The sequence below is a fragment of the Macrobrachium rosenbergii genome, chromosome 14, assembly GCF_040412425.1.
Source record: "Macrobrachium rosenbergii isolate ZJJX-2024 chromosome 14, ASM4041242v1, whole genome shotgun sequence".
In the NCBI taxonomy this organism is placed as follows: Eukaryota; Metazoa; Arthropoda; class Malacostraca; order Decapoda; family Palaemonidae; genus Macrobrachium; species Macrobrachium rosenbergii.
The window spans coordinates 40,852,271-40,868,082 of NC_089754.1; the positions used below are offsets into that span (position 1 = coordinate 40,852,271).

Sequence of the window (15,812 nt, forward strand, 5' to 3'; positions counted from 1 at the left end):
GAACCGTTATTTACTGTCACTCTGAACCGTTATCTACTGTTGTTGATTAGAGTCAGCCTAGTAAAATAAATTTATTATAAAAAAACATACAGAATAGGTGTAAATAGGCCATTGTAAATAAATATAATGCAGCTTACAGTTAATACTGTAGATTTGCTGCTGCAAATCACATAAGCCCTACTATTTTGTGACATTCATACCACGCAGACCTACAGAGTGCTTTTGGTACATGGGGTTCATCCTTGATGCAGCTGTTAAATTGCAAATGTTTGTCGCCGTTGTTTTATTTTTCCCCCTGGAGCCACCCCCTTATAGGGAACAGTCTTCCTTTTGAAATATATTAAGACGTTTTCTCTAAAATGAGGGTAATCATAGAAAACTTGATCTCCGATTATCTTCATCGACAATGTTCGTTCTCCACACATGGAAGGAAGCTCCAACAACAATTAAACCATGCAAGGACCCTTCGCCGTAAAGGTGATTCTACAGGTGGTACAGGTTGCCGCCTGTTTTCCTACACGTCTCTCCTAGATCGGGGTGGGTCTATGCAATGAGGCCACGCCCGCAAAGAGCACGTGACACTCTACATGGCAGGATCGATCGATGTTGCCTAAGAGTGGGGGCTCTTTCCTCCTTCCGCCTTGTCACACGCTATTTTTCTCCGAGTCTTATACACTAGTACCATTAGTTTTTTTTTTTGCCTTGCGTAGTTTAAAGTATGTCACTCTATGAACGTTGGCATTAATATAATCGTATATGTGAACGTGTGTCCGCTCATGTGCGCTTAGCTATAACTTTCACCACTGTAATGGGATAAACCAGGTACGGGGGAATAACCGTTTTTTTTCTGAAGAACAAAATTCCCCATGATTCTCCTTTCAGAAACAGTTACAAAACAGATAAAATTATTTTTTGTCTCGAGATAATCTATCAGAATACCGGAAATCCTCCGACAACGCTGAAGAGCCTTTGCTTGCTTAACTAAGTTGGTTTATTTCAGTTATTTTGTCGGAACATACATACGAAACGAAAAAAGCACACCGGTAGCCTGACCTTTGTCTCCGGTGGCAAAGCTTCCCGTGATAGCAGTATTTCCGAGAAATGATCCTTATTAATTTTTACTATGAATACAAAACTTTAGCGAGACGTGACTTATTGCAGGCATGCCATCAAATGCGGGCACGCAAGTCTCTCTCTCTGTCTCTGTCTCCCACGAATACCGAACACACACACATACCTACGTAGAACGAAAGGGAATTTCCATTGAATAGAGTGATTCAACAGTTTACTATGTGCATTACATAACCGTGGGAAAAATGAATTTTCAACATGATATATATATGTATATATATATACATACGCATATACATAAGTGTTTCTTCTTCCAATGCTCTGTTATTCTCGTGGGGCCGGTGTCTCTGATCAGCCTTCCCCATTACCCTCAGTCATACACAGCTTCCCTTTTAAGCCCATTCGCCCACGGTTAAGCCTTTCTCCCCCAACCACCCATGTCTGTGCTTCCAATAACTTTATCTTTACAGGTGTGGAACCATTTTACAGATAATTCGGTCGATCTCTCTCTCTCTCTCATTATTCAATGAAAAGAAATTAGAGAAAAATTACAAATAACTAATCAGAGTTAACATTTCCCTTCTTTACAGACATTAGCTTTGGCTGTTTATAACGTTATGCTCACAATCCATCATAGGAATAATGAGTAAATTGCTAGCAATTGAGAACCATTGGAATAAAACAGCAAACCCCTTACATCCATCTTCATATACCATGCACACGATTCAGTGAGAGAGGTGCTGCTGTCTCACCCCAACATTCTCTTGCTCTGGCAGAATTTTTCCTCTTCTGCTCTGAAAATACTGTATATCTTTAGTGGTAAACTTCATCCTCAATTTATTGCTTTCTCAACCCCCACCCATCTCTCTCTCTCTCTGAAAATGTTACTTTGAACACTGACACCAATCACACTCAATTCTACAGCAGACGCGAACTAACAGTCGACAGTTTAGGTATGTTTATCTTAACTTAGCTGACAATCCTATTTGCTTGTGTCAGAGAGAGAGAGAGAGAGAGAGAGAGAGAGAGAGAGAGAGAGAGAGAGAGAGAGAGAGAGAGAGAGAAAACTTTCTGCCATCAATAGATCACAAGATCTCTTGTATTAGGAAGTAAAAATTCACAGACTCTCCCGTTTGAAATAAAATATGTAAAGCTGGAACCAACGACATCTAATTTCTTTTGTATCTCTCATAGCATAATACAATAACGAAAATTTATCTCAAGTTTATATTCATCCACTTCCATATAAATAGGCAAGTATTTCTTACACTCCTGACATAAATCTAAATCAAGACTTCAAAAAAAAAAAAAGGCTGCGTAGTCAAGCCAACCCTAACGTTACTCATTTTGGCTTCTCTTCTGTGGGAGAGTTACTGAACAAGTCGGTGGCTTTTCAAGTGTGTGTTGGTGTTTTGTAATCGTAATCTACACCAGTAATATGTACTTTACTCAGGGGCGTCATTTAGGGGGGGCTGGGGGAAAACTGCCCCCCCAAGACTCAAGATGCCCCAAAGCCTCAACTTGCCCCCTCACCCCACCAAGCCCCAAGAAGTAACAGCAGCTGGTTTTCCATTATTCCTACCGAAATTCAAATGTGTCATCACATTAAGTTATATCTTTCTATCTATTTTATGTGCTTCAAAAATCACATAAAACAGCTCAAAAAAAAAAAAAACAGGTGATTAGGCTCGCTTCGCTTGCCAAACCGCCTTTGCCCCCCCATGAAAAATCTGAAATGTCGCCCCTGAATTACTCTCCATATTACTGGTGTAGATTACGACTACAAAACACCCCCACACACTTGAAAAGCCATCGACTTGTTCAGTAATTCTCACACAGAAGAGAAGCCAAAATGAGTAACGTTAGGGTTGGCTTGACTACGCAGCCTTTTTTTTTTTAAGTCTTGATTTAGATTTATGTCAGGAGTGTAAGAAATACTTGCCTATCTATATAGAAATGGATGAATATAAACTGAGATAAATCTTCGTTATTGTAGTATGCTATGAGATACAAAAGAAATTAGATGTGGTTGATTTCAGCTTTACTCTCCTTTCATCATTTGAGACGGGACATAAGGCACCCGGCACCCCGCCCCCCACCTCCTCTCTCTCTCTCTCTCTCTCTCTCTCTCTCTCTCTCTCTCTCTCTCCTCTGTTGTGTTGTGTACGTTCTGCCTGAATTCACCTAAGTCTACGTCTCCTTCATCTGAGCCTTTCTCAAACACTTTCTACAACTGCCACATCTAACAATAGCTTTGCTATAACCATTTGGCAAGTAGAGAGAAATTACTGGCTACAGAGCCTGAATTAGTTATTTATCCGATGGGTGGCTCGATTGTAGCAAAGTAACGAAATAAATACTTGAACATTGCGCAGGAATACTATTTTTTTTTCACGCAGCTGCTGTGACGTTTCTTCAACCTGTCGGCCATAAGTAGATTTATAATCACTTCATGAAAGCAACCAGTCATACTGTTACCATGGCAACACCCGCTAACAAAGGACTAGTCACCCACTACCACCTTCATTAAGGGCTTCACTTACAAACGAGGCCGATGATGCGGGTACGAACGTGCCAATACCTAAATCATGTTTGTGTATTTTTCACAATTTTATTACACATTTTAAAGGATATTAAAGGATAAGGATATCGCAACACTGATGCCATAAACTTCGTTATCAGACTTTTTTCTCATATGTATTTTTTTAAATTTTACAATTAATTTATCCGGCAGAGACTTGTCGACAAAATTAATGCCCATTTATACTTGTCCTATTCGTACACGACAGCCAGACTATTCATGAACTACATAAGAGTTAAAACTTGATTACATTTGGGAAGATATTAAATCAGGCATAGCCATGGCTATTAAAAAGCAGCTGCGAGAAGGAAGATAAATGTAGCCCGCCTGATGAACCTCAGGTGCTTGACTCCCCCACTGGCTCCCCCCCAGGTTGAAATCCCCTTTGTAGCTAAACATTAACCCTTTGGTGGTCAAAAGCAGATGTCACCGCCCTAGCGATCATGTCCCTACGACGGTTGAAAGCGACTTTTAATTAACCACAAAGTCTAAAAAAGCCACACTACACTGGCGGTATAGAATAATTACCGTCATCACCAGACGCTGATCATGACGATGTCTACTATCATCTTTGCAACTTACACAGAACTGAGAAATGAATGGATATAGTTACAGGTTTTTAACACAAATGATATGTTTGTTCATGATATTTTGATCCAACTTAATGGTATCAACTTATGTATGAAGTGACTGAAACTATATTTACAGTTTGGAATAAGTACACTGCAATTTGCTACTGCTGTTTATTTTTAGAGTTAATTTCCAGAGAGGAGATGAAAAAGAGGGAATGGGATAGGTTGAAATTTTGAAGAGCTTTTCGAGTGTCATAAGTCTTTTGTGTTATTGATAATATGCACTATACTGATATATTTACATGACAAGGATATTATGCTATAGTTGAAAATTAAAACTTGATAATAGAAATTCGGCTAGTACTGAATATAAGTTTGTGAGGAAATTTACATTACAGTATTTGATACATCTACATTTAGTAAAGAGCTGAAAATTGAAAATTGAGCTCTATAATTTCAAATACAGGTTTACTAATTATTAATATTTTCCTTCATTCACATGGATATGTACAGTACATTCGAGAATAGTATATTTTACCAAATAGTATATTTTACCAAAAAAATATCTTGGTCCCACCTAGGCACATCCACTGCTCATTAGGCCTATGGGAAGCCTCCAAACATAAACCAAGAGATAGGCCTACTCAAGGGCTATAGAGTATAGGCTATACTCTCTAGACCTTAGGCCTACTGACAATGAGGGATGATGATGTTTGCACGATTTCAATACTGAAAATAACGACTGAATTACTATCAACAGTAGTCACACAACTCTACTTAATCTCGAGAGACAAGGTGCTTTCACAGTACGGTAACCAGACCGCCGATTATATTTATAAGGCTTCTATTAGTACCTGTGAGCAAATCCGTGCCTTCGGGAAAAGAATCGAACCCAGAAGTGGGATAAAGAAGGGAAAGAATGTGGTCTACCTATAGCGCATCAGGGAACTTTGAAAGCAAAAGCAGGTAAGAAGGTTCCGATCAAGGAGGTTAAACCTAACCTCCCAGTTTCCGAAGCAAATCACTAAGCCTACAAGTTAAAAATTATACCATTGATATCAGTCGCTCAAAAAAAAAATACTCAAAATCTTTTTTCTGGATTCTATGAACGTGTGGGTTTGACAATCAATATGGAGTACGTGATATAAAAAAAAATCAAAATGTTTCTGCATTATTATGTACATATGGCGAGTTCGGTTAGCGGGTCTCGCAGAGCGCATTAAGCGGAGGGACCCTGGCAAAAAAAAAAAAAAAAATCGGAGTGGGACTCTGGCAAAATAAAAAAAAATTAATAAACAACAAACTGTTTGTCCTGTTTGCTTCATGGGTATTTGGCAACGGGAACTCCGTCTCTAAGCGATAAACAAATTGGAAAAAATTACTCTCGAGGTGGCATTAAGCCAACACCAACAAAACCACTGTGCAAAAAGTTTCATAAGCCTAAGACAATTTCCTGATACTTTCGTGTAAACAGCAACAACAACCGCAGAACAACCGAAGAAATTTAAAAAAACGAAGGAAAAAATCGTATATTAAATCCCCCCCCTAAGTCTAATTCGATGCAGTGAATTAAAAGTGAATTGTGGGCAGACCAGCTATTGCTAAAATAAATTCCAAAATCTCAAATAGTTACACATAGTTGGCAGTAGACAACATGCAGACATTGAAACACGGAATGAAGGTCATCGGCAAACACTTCGAGGGCAAACCACTATAACATTGCAAAGGTTACCGTTATAACCTTGACCAAGGGCAGTTCTTGCTTAAAGTGCTATCATCATCGCCTTGGCCATGATCAGTTATTACAAAAGTATCATCATACCTAACACATTTTCAATTAACAACAAAAGGTTATTATATCCTTAACAAAGCTGTTATTAAACTGTGGTTATCACTGACCTGACCCAATTATCACTAGAAGTCTTGTCACGATAACCTTCTCTATGGCAAGTTAAAATAATAATCATAAACTTAGCTAAGGGCAGATCTTATGCCAAGACTATCAATATAACCTTGGCAAAGGTCACATCTTAGGCAAGTATATACCAGGACATGATTACCACTATAACCTTGGCCAAGGTCGTTCACTAGGTCAAGGTCAGATTCTGTTCTCAATAACGGGCTGACATCTTGACATTAGACATGATTAGCTCTTGGCCACCTTTATCCCATTGGGCAAGGAGGTTCTCTTGGGTATAAGCCAGAGGTCATTGCTCACAGAAAGGTTATCACTCCAACTGCGGCTGGGGCCAATGACATAAGGAGCAATGGGAGGACCGGTACTTCACTTTCAAATATGTTCATGTTTTGTAAATTTCGCAGGGCAATATTTCTCGACGGACCTATTTTTTTGGCATTTCTTAGTCAGAAATGGCGAGACTTGACATAAACTACCTAACCTCTTCTATACTAACGAGGACATCGTAGGTACTCTGTCATGTGTGTCCAAATACTGTTAACTTATGGTTCTACAATTTTACTAGTAATTTACATAGGTGTTCTAAAAATACCCTCATATTTTGAGTGTCAATACCAGTCTGTTAATTTTGTGCTTGGAACAAACTTTTACAAAAAACTGAAGATTGGTTATGAAATCTGTTCAATGAATGTGCAACTGTTTTGCCTAGAAATTATTCCACATATTTTATAGTGACATGTACAGTATCCTGGGATTTATTCTGAAAATGTTCACTTGGAAGCAATCCTCTCGCTAAACAGAAATTCCTCATGAAAATCATAACTTCCCTCGTACTGAAAAAGAATGGAAAAGCTTGTAACTTTTCACCGTTTCCATGCAAAGCAACAATATTTAACGGAAACTAGAAAATAAGACAAATTAAATTAAAAGTTTAATCAGAAATCTTAAAAGTTGAATGTTGCCAGCTAGCGTTTTCCACGGCGGTACAAGAATAAAGTATTGAGGAACTAGAAATGTGTTTTGACCCATCATCTTTAATACGCAAGAGCACCAGACAACCCAACCAAGATACATAACCTCTTGTACTACCAGAACCCGGCGGTTGTTCAAAGCGCTACGGGAATGCAATAAATGTTATACCCATGTTATACCTTTTACCTCAAATCGAAGCTAAACAAGAACTTTATCATAAGAATTCCACAACGATTGTTCCGGAGTTAAGCCACCATCAGGGTAACCAAGATGAGGCCTGGCTTAAGTAGATCTTCGAAATTTTCTAACAAACATGCCGAAATTTTATCACAGTTGACGAGTAACAACTGGACGATCAGTTCAAGCAAAACGAAATAAACTGAATACTCATCAGAAAGCCATCACACTATTGTTTCAGAAATATCTTTTTATAATCAATGCTGACACCGTAAACTTAACACGCATGAGTGTAGTAAGGAAACATACACTCAAAAATATCATTTTTAACTCGGTAACAAGCATACTTTCCACAATTGAGCAAAAGTCTTATTAATTTACCCCGTTAGGTGTACCAACAATACTGTCAAAATCAGAGGTCTGAGTGATAGGATAACTGTTGCTTCAAGTAACCAACGATTTTCTCAAGCACATCCCCAGAATATGATATACGGGATCAAATAGTACTGTCACTTGCGTCAAGCGGATGCAAACATGATTTATAATCATTCTTTTTATCCACTGGTGCTTTATCTCAACAAGATGGTACTGTAGTCTACCGGTCTGAGCCTAATTTGCGAAACGGTCTCACTTACCTGACGAAGAGGCGCGTGGAACGAGGGCAAGAGAGCTTTGCGAAGGACGCGTGCAAAGGGCGAGACGACTGTTTCGTGTCTGACCCAACAGAGGACAAGAAGTTGAAGAGGATGGCAATGAAGGTCAACCAAAGGTGACTTTGAAACGTTCAGCTGGCTGCCTGCCTGGCATCGGTGCCGCCTCTGCTATCGGCGCTGACTTAGCTTGCTGTACGATATGTTGGGCGCCGGCTACTGGTAATTCACGAAGAATTTACTCAACAATACTAGTTGCTAAGTAGTGATTATACTATGCAGTATATGACCTTTATAAAATGTGGTTGACAAATTATCAAGACCTTACCTAAATAAAAACATAAAGACCTTTCTGTGAGATTTATGCTATAGCAGAAACCCGGTGAAAGTTATAATATGAGCGGGAAAATAATCTTATTCGAGTGGATATGGCAGATCCTCTGTACGAGAACTCGCCTAAATAAACAGTTGTTATAGCAACAGTGGTATTCGTTTATTTTAGAAGCCTTTCATATAGGCCAAGGCAACAAAGTGAAACACCCAGATCTGCATAATAAGTTTTGCCTATCTTCGAAAAGGCAGTTTCTTATCATTGTAATCGGAGATGCTAAATCAATACTGCTCTTATATAACCATGCGTCGGTTGTTAGGGGGAAGGAGTAAGAGACCTTTGCTTGTTTCTTTTATAAAGTTGGGATTATTTTGCATCTGCAAATACATGAACACTGATCTACCACGAATACTTTTGTGTTAATCACTAACGTAAATAATGTATGCTTGTCTGTGGTGTTACTTTTAGTTTAATCTCTTACATTTTCACAAAAATGGGTAGTGTTAGGCTCACATGCTAAGATTTTGCCTGCATGAAAATCTCGTTGGGTCTCTTCTGTGTTTCGGGATGCCCTTTTTTGTGTCATGTTTGATTTAAATAGAAATGTCTTATGTCTTAATGTTGAACGTTTGTACACATACATATATTACGTATAATATATATATACAGTATATATATAATTGTATATATATATATATTATATATATATATATATATATATATATATATATATATATATATATATATATATATATATATATATATATATATATATTACATTGACTATTTTGCAATGGATCTATTACACTACCTTATTTTAATGGGTTTCATATTAAAAAAAAAAATTATGCCTGCCAAATTTAAGAGGGGGCGGGTGGCCCCGGGCTGATACCCGAACCTGATGGTGATACGGTATAACCGATTCTCAGAATGTCATGAGGTGTTTGTTGCAAAAATTCAGATTTATTAAGAAAGAGAATCACAAGCACACCTTACAAACAACACCAAAGCAAAATTACGAGGTTTACTCGCCCGTTTTGCTAGCTTTTCAGGCTTCATTGTGACCCATATTCGTTCACACCTTCTCACGAGGCCTGTCGCAATTCGCAAGAAATTCGAGGTAATGTGGCTAGTCCCTGTATCGTATTCCAGTTCTCACAGAGAAGTAAATAAGTATCTCGTAGCATTGATTTCTTAAAGAAAACTTCGATAAGATGAGCATTGAGATTCTAATTCCATTTTCCAGTTTGGTTTCCGGGAATAAGGGAACACAAAATGCGATAGAAGAAGGCGAAACATTGCATTTGGCCTTGTGTGAGGCAAGGTCTAGACCTTGGTGTAAGGGACCTACTGATGACAAAACTACGTCTTAGAGAAAGAAAACTTAATCGTTCTCTTTTATGAGAATATCGATCACTGGATCGTATAAAACATAATCACGGTCGTGGAGTCCACAGAAATCACCGTTGAGAACAGGATCCAGAATGATTTCCGAGAAGTTACTAGAGCGAGTGAGTCATTATTGAATATATGAGCCAATAATCTTATCGCGGTAATCTCGAATCTGGAGCAAATTGCGTCGTTATACTTTAAAGAGCTCATGCATTTTCCTACTTGGATGCGTTTTTGTGGTGGCTAAGGGTTATGAAAAACTCGGCGTTTTCATGAATTTTTGGTTTTAGAAGGTCCTAAATCCATTGTCCTCATACGACATGGATTTTCTGATTTTGATAACCAAATCCGCTGTCCATTTTTCATAATTTTTCAGATTAGAATAAATTCGCTGTCCATTTTTCATAAGTTTTCAGATTAGAATCATTAAACCCGTTGTCCATATTTCATAAATTTTCAGATTATTAGAATAATTAAATCCGTTGTCACTATTTCATAAATTTTCGAATTGGAATGATTAAATCCATTGTTATTTTTCATAAACTTTTAAGCTAGAGTAAATAAATCTGCCATATTTCCATCATTGTTATAACTATGACTAAATCCACTGCCATTTTTTTATAAGATTTCGAAGAAAAGTAATCAAATATCCTACCCTTTTCATCGTGAGTTTCCAACAGGGTTGATTAAATTATATAAATAAGACCAAAAACAACCACCCTTTGCATTTAGATTATCATTCCATATCATACAAAGGGCAATAGTGCAAAGGCAATGAAACGCACAAAAATCTAAGGACTTTTACCTCCATGTTTCAACGACTGAGCTGTGGATAGCAGCCAGTTTATTAGCAGTAGGAATCTTTTGCGCTCCTCCTAAGACGCTATTATGATCTTTATCGACAGAAAAAAATACCCAAGACAGAATTATCTGGGTTCAGAGGTTGTTGTTGTTGTCTGAGTAAACCAGTCGTGAGATGGCATGGGTTCTTGCTCTTAAAGGGCACAGGGGCTATTGTATCGGGAATTATTATTATTATTAAAATTGTTTAACCAGACCACTGAGCTGACTATCAGCTCTCATTGGGCTGAAAAGAGTCATGGAAGACGTGAGGATAAGAGCCTCATTACACAGCAAGTTCACCGTCATGAACCTGTAATGTTCGATGGAGCCACAGTAGTTCTAGTGATGGTAGCATTGAGTATATCGTTCTCTTTTCTTATCCATGGTGAAGTTACTTAGATGGAAAGTTGTCAGCAGAATTTTGAAAATCATTGCCGACACATAATTGCCGTCACTGTTTTTTTTAATCCATTGCCTCTCCCACACCTAAGGTCTGTTTCACATTTTAGTAATGATTATGTCACCGGAGTTTATGTACCAATGCTTGCATTTATTCATGGCAAAATGATAAGATAAAAGATGAAATAATAATAATAATAATAATAATAATAATAATAATAAAGAAATCATAAAACATAAAATGTAATAAAGAAATCAGAAATGAAATGTACGTATATGCACTTCTATACAAGTCCGAAAAAGTAAATAAATGATGCGTGGCAGTTTATAGCACTGCAGTATTGTTTTCCCTCTAAGTTTTGTTATTCTGTTGACTTTAATGTCGTCTCCTAACATTTTAGCAGCAGCACGTCATCTCTCCCATTATACATTAAAAAATATCTCTCATAGGTATTATTCTGCTTACAAAATTAACGTGCAAAAATATATATTATGGCGCAGAGACAACAAACTGCAACGAAATCTGCAGTTTCCAATAATCAAGATTTAGAAAACGAGGTAGCGTGAAAGAAAACTTATACGACACTTCAGTGGGACACTTCTGTTTATTGTGGCACCCCATCTGCACTTTGTCATACCTTTCGTAGCTTTAAAGGTAAATTATTTTCTTTTTAAATGTGTTATGGTGAACGTTAGGAAAGGTCTAGCTAAACAAAACAACATCATCTTAGGTCAATGATATGGTCAGCAAGAAAGTGATATTTTTATTCACTGAATCTTTCACAGCTTGTTATTTAATTAATTCTTTAGTTCTAAAGGATTCACTACATTTCATACTCCATTTTCCACTCCAAAAACCTGGCATATTCTATAAACTATGGATTTCCCGTATGGGGTACTGCCATCAGTGCACCTAGCGTGGTGCACTGTTGGCATTTAAAGGTTGTTTGCAAGGGCCCTTCGGCCACTAAGCTGCACCCATACTTTAGCCTTTTACCTCACCGTCATTCCTCTTCCTTTCTTCAATCTTGCTGTCCAAGATCTTCGACTTCTTTACCATAGAGCCGAATTTTCATAAATCATAGATCATAAACTATGGATTACCTAATAACTACGTAGCTATAATCCATCGAAAGATGATCATGGGACTGATATTTTGTCCTTTGTCTGTGATCCAAAGCCGAATAAGTAGTTTATTTTCCACCTTCGCCCGTTATATGTATTGTACTAGCCACAATCACCTCTGGTTTCCCAGTTTATTAATTTGCTTTAAAAGAGCTTCCCTCCAAAAGCCTTGAAACCCGAAAGGGAATGAATAAAGAAATTCTCTCTCCCAGATGGGGTTCGAACTCACACTTTCATTACACCATCAAGAAATGAATTAGGCGCTGCCAATCACACCTATCGTTTGTTACGGTTGCATTTTTCAAATAACCAACGTAAATATAATCAGTTTAATTACTGACGATCAGTCTTTGTTATTTTTTAGTCAAACCCAGACAGAATTGTTGGCCGTTTTAAGGATGCAGGATCGAAATAAGCTGGTAAACTTGGTCTCTGTAAATCTGTATAGGGAAGAGGTATTGAATGAACCGATTGAAGTCTGTCGCTTTTGTTTGATCTCAACGCTTTGATGAAAAACCTGGATGCTTTGCACACCTGCGTTTCAGACTCTTGTCTGCTTCTTTTTTTGTGTGTTTCTTAGACAATAGGAGTTTGTTTGCATTTGATATGTACTTTTTTACTCCTTCCGCGTATTGTTATGACTTAACAGTACACATGGTACCAGTTATCATTAAGGTGTCTCTCTCTCTCTCTCTCTCTCTCTCTCTCTCTCTCTCTCTCTCTCTCGATACTCTAGAGTTCAGAGTAAAACGCATTTGATAAGCCTTGAAGCAAAGGCTGCTATGACATTACATACATCCGTTTCACTATGGAAAGTGGCAAAATTGTTTCCACTCACATTTCTTTTGACAATCTCACGTCACGTGAGACACGACCAAATCTCTTTCCTTTCATTCAGTCTATTCATCACCTCTCTGTCACACTCTCAGGTCTGTTATTTCTTTCTTCCTATTTTTATCGGGCCTGGTCTAGAAAGGGGAATTAGATTGGATGGCCATTGTCTTCTGTTTAAAAACTCTCTCTCTCTCTCTCTCTCTCTCTCTCTCTCTCTCTCTCTCTCTCTCAGGGAGTGATTTGCTTGGTAAAAATGTACTTCATCATTTAATTACACTCAGGGGATCTTCGACCAGGCAATCCTCAATCCTCACGCCACAGTGGTGAAACCATTCATCCTGTTTTTAACCTGGTCGTCATCCCCCAACCTCACCCCTCTCCTCTCTCTCCGTTTTTTTTGATAAAAAGGCCTCATTTAATTACAATGATCTTCGACCAGGCATCCTCAATCCTCTTCCTGAAACCATTTGTTATCGTTATTTTCGTTTCTTTTGCCTTAAGCTCAAAACATGTTATTTTCCTTTGCCTTAAGCTAATATGTTTTCGCGTTTTTGTTTTGACCGTGAGGTGATTCATCCTTTCTGAATGCTCGAGCATCTGATCCACTCTTGGTATCTGGTCGCTCACCGGAGCTTTTCTTAGTTATATATTCTTCTCTCGTGCTGCAGAGCAAGTATGCTGTAGATTGTACATATCCTTTTGCACAGCTGCTCTCGCACTATCTTTTGATTCGTATTTTACGTCACTGGACTATAGATTTTGTTTAATCGTCCCTCCATTGTTTTGCTCTTTTCCATTCACGATGACATTCAGTTCCATTCTCATTTTCCAAGTTGCTGGTGCCTTTTTGAATAGATGAAGTGAAATGGGTATTGGAAAGGAGGCGATTCAGCATCCAAAAGCGAGAGTACGTGTGTAAGACAGAAATGAATGGCGCAGTGTGTGTGTGTGTAGAATGGTCTAACGCGTTGCTGGTGAGCCATCTGTGTTTTTGTATGGTTTGGACAATGTTGTGGATGATTTCTGCACAGGGGGCTCATCCCTGATTTGGTGGCTCAAGTGTGAATGTGGCAGTGATCATTCACCTTTCTTATTGGGGGGGACCAGGGGGACCCACCCCTGTTGTGAGAAACAGGTTAATATTGAATATACATATATATATATATATATATATATATATATATATATATATATATATATATATATATATACGTGTGTGTGTGTATGCATGTATGTTTACATAAACTATATGCACACAAGTAGCACTACGCGCGTGCTTAGCAAAGGACCTTCAAGAAATGCGGAAGATGACTGCAAAATGAGTTTCTGACAATAACAGGAATTATCTGCCTGTCATGATAATGGTGACGAATTAGGTACACTTACTGTGAGGTTCTGAGGTAACGTAAACAACTGGGAAGCAGTGAGAACTTGGGCCCCTTATCAGGATCCATGTCTTACTTCTCGGAAAAGTTTTATTTTAAATAAAAAATGCTTTACGCAGTATTCCATTGGCAGTGCCACGTCGTAGACGAATTTTTTTCGGCACTTATCACTTATAGATTCTCAAAAATGGAGGGTTGCTCTTCTTACAAAAGCTAAAAGCCAATAAGAAAAATTGTTAGATACGTTTGTAAGTCTTTGAATAATCTACTGCCGAAGTTTGTTTGGAAATGCTAATGATATTATGGTGGGCTTTCGAGTTTGTTTACCTAATCAGCATGGTGAGGCATTTGTGATTAAATTTGTTTCATCCAGTATACCACCGTCGTCTTTCTGAATTTTTTTTTGTTTTTGCTTATTAATCCCTTTTTTTAAGCTGCATGTTTGTTTACAAGTTTGACTTGGTCATAAGTTTCAATATTTTTCCGAGACACGGAAATTTATACTATTTCTGTAAGTCCTCAAAGAGCTAAAACAAAAATGTGAAAAATTGGGATACTTTTGTGAAAAAATCAAAGAAACAGTTAACAAAAACACAGAAGACAGTCGTTCAAGGGGGTGTTCATAAACCGTAATATAACCAGTTAGACCGAATAAGGACGGATAGGAGGATCTCCTTAAATAAACAAGGATGATTAAGGTGAAAGCTTCTATTACACAACACTGCTAAAATAGTTGATAAAATATTTGAACTGATTACTAAAACTATTTTCAGTGAGAGCCAATTAACTCTTTTCACTTCGGATCCATCAAGTCACGGAGAACCAACTCAATTTGCATTACTGATTTGTTATCGCCATGTTAGAGACTGCGTGTTAGTGCTCAGAATACTTACGACGTTTTAATGCAATGCAGGTGAAAGTTCAGAATAAGCCATGGTTGAGAAATCCGAGTATCGTTCAGTACAGCGATACTGTCATTTTTATCTTTAGAATTTATCGCTGTCGTTTTAGTTGTTGGCCTAAAAGTCATTGTTATGATTGTTGCTCTAGTTTTCTCAAAAGGGTTCACACATGCACACACACACACACACACACATATATAAATATATATATATATATATATATATATATATATATATATATATATATATATATATATATATATATTTATATATATATATATAATATATATATGTATATATATATAAACAAATATATATAAATATACACACACACACACACACACATATATATATATATATATATATATATATATATATATATATATATATATATATATATATATATATAACACCTCGAGGAGAGAGCTGCAGAAGCCAAGGTGACGACGAGTCAGTGGCTAAGTAAATTATCCTAATTCTGCGGCTTCGCAATAGCAGACGAGTCGGAATCCATCTCAATGCGATGTTGGTCTCGTGCAAGGATTCTTTAGACCTTGGTCTCGTGTGCCTTCTACGTATTCAAGAAGTGGTTTTGTCTGTTCATCGATTGCATTACCAGTCTTTAAAGTCTTCTTTAGACAGGACAACTCCCCTAAATTG

General features: G+C 37.6%; 1 protein-coding gene across 7 annotated transcripts in view; it reads right to left on the minus strand.

The window, feature by feature from the left end:
- Ldh (Lactate dehydrogenase) overlaps positions 1–8,489 on the minus strand; it is a 30,713-nt gene extending 22,224 nt beyond the window's left edge. For 2 of the 7 annotated variants that reach the window (XM_067116602.1, XM_067116610.1), the window contains exon 1: positions 1–807. This exon is cut by the window's left edge and continues 405 nt beyond it. The gene's annotated coding sequence lies outside the window, so the exon portion shown is untranslated. Of the gene's footprint in view, positions 808–7,926 lie in introns of those variants that run through there. The other 5 variants (XR_010855305.1, XM_067116604.1, XM_067116605.1 and 2 more) reach the window with 5 other exon arrangements.
- Positions 8,490–15,812: the final 7,323 nt, after the last annotated feature.